The 1,423-nt window shown below is 41.5% G+C and overlaps 1 non-coding gene across 1 annotated transcript; it reads left to right on the top strand.

The window, feature by feature from the left end:
- The first annotated feature begins 773 nt into the window (after positions 1 to 773).
- On the top strand, positions 774 to 881 carry LOC112724320 (small nucleolar RNA R71). Its single transcript, XR_003163488.1, has one exon. It is a non-coding gene; the product is annotated as a small nucleolar RNA R71 (small nucleolar RNA).
- Positions 882 to 1,423: the final 542 nt, after the last annotated feature.

Here is a 1,423-nt window from a genome sequence, read left to right as displayed (position 1 = left end):
CACAGGTTCGGCCATGGCGCTTATGTCAATGGCCTTGCACTCTCCTTTGGATTCTCTTCTGTATTGCTTGGGAGAGTACTAGGAGGGATTTCAGTGATCCTTTTACTCAGCTGGCCCACTTGTGCTTCCAGATTTCTAATGGAAGACCTTGTTTCATTCATGAAACTTACAGTGGCTTTAGATAGATCAGAGACTAGATTTGCTAAATTAGAAGCATTTTGTTCAGAGTTCTCTGTCTGTTGCTGAGTTGATGATGGAAAAGGCTTGCTATTGTTAAACCTGTTTCTTCCACCATTGTTAAAGCCTTGTTGAGGCTTTTGATCCTTCCATGAGAAATTTGGATGATTTCTCCATGATGAGTTATAGGTGTTTCCATAAGGTTCACCTAAGTAGTTCACCTCTGCTATTGCAGGGTTCTCAGGATCATAAGCTTCTTCTTCAGGAGAAGCCTCTTGAGTACTGTTGGATGCAGCTTGCATTCCATTCAGACTCTGAGAAATCATATTGACTTGCTGAGTCAATATTTTATTCTGAGCCAATATGGCATTCAGAGTATCAACTTCAAGAACTCCCTTCTTCATAGGCGTCCCATTACTCACAGGATTCCTTTCAGAAGTGTACATGAACTGGTTATTAGCAACCATGTCAATGAGTTCTTGAGCTTCTGCAGGCGTTTTCTTTAGGTGAATGGATCCACCTGCAGAAGTGTCCAGTGACATCTTTGATAGCTCAGATAAACCATCATAGAATATATCCAGGATGGTCCATTCTGAAAGCATGTCAGAAGGACACTTTTTGGTCAACTATTTGTATCTTTCCCAAGCTTCATAGAGGGATTCACCTTCTTTCTGTCTGAAGGTTTGAACATCAGCTCTAAGCTTGCTCAGCTTTTGAGGAGGAAAGTACTTGGCTAAGAAAGCCGTGACCAGCTTATCCCAAGAGTTCAGGCTGTCTTTGGGTTGAGAATCCAACCATAATCTAGCTCTGTCTCTTACAGCAAAAGGGAAAAGCATGAGCCTGTAGACTTCAGGATCTACTCCATTAGTCTTAACAGTATCACATGGTTTATTTGAAAATTGTGATAAGATATCCCCGGCAACGGCGCCAAAACTTGGTGCACGAATTGTGAATCACACTTTTCACAACGCGTACCACTAACCAGCAAGTGCACTGGGTCGTCCAAGTAATACCTCACGTGAGTAAGGGTCGAATCCCACGGAGATTGTTGGTTTGAAGCAATCTATGGTTATCTTGTAAATCTTAGTCAGGAAGTCAATTATGTTTATCAGTTGAATTGCGAATAAACAATAGAGCATGGATTAAAGGTTACTTGTTATGCAGTAATGGAGAATATGTTGGAGTTTTTGGAGATGCTTTGTCTTCTGAATCTCTGCTTTCCTCTGTCTTCTTGTTCACACACGCA

The sequence above is a fragment of the Arachis hypogaea genome, chromosome 11 (assembly GCF_003086295.3).
Source record: "Arachis hypogaea cultivar Tifrunner chromosome 11, arahy.Tifrunner.gnm2.J5K5, whole genome shotgun sequence".
Lineage (NCBI taxonomy): Eukaryota > Viridiplantae > Streptophyta > Magnoliopsida > Fabales > Fabaceae > Arachis > Arachis hypogaea.
Note: the sequence above shows the minus strand (reverse complement) of the source record. Positions and strands in the feature narration are given on the sequence as shown.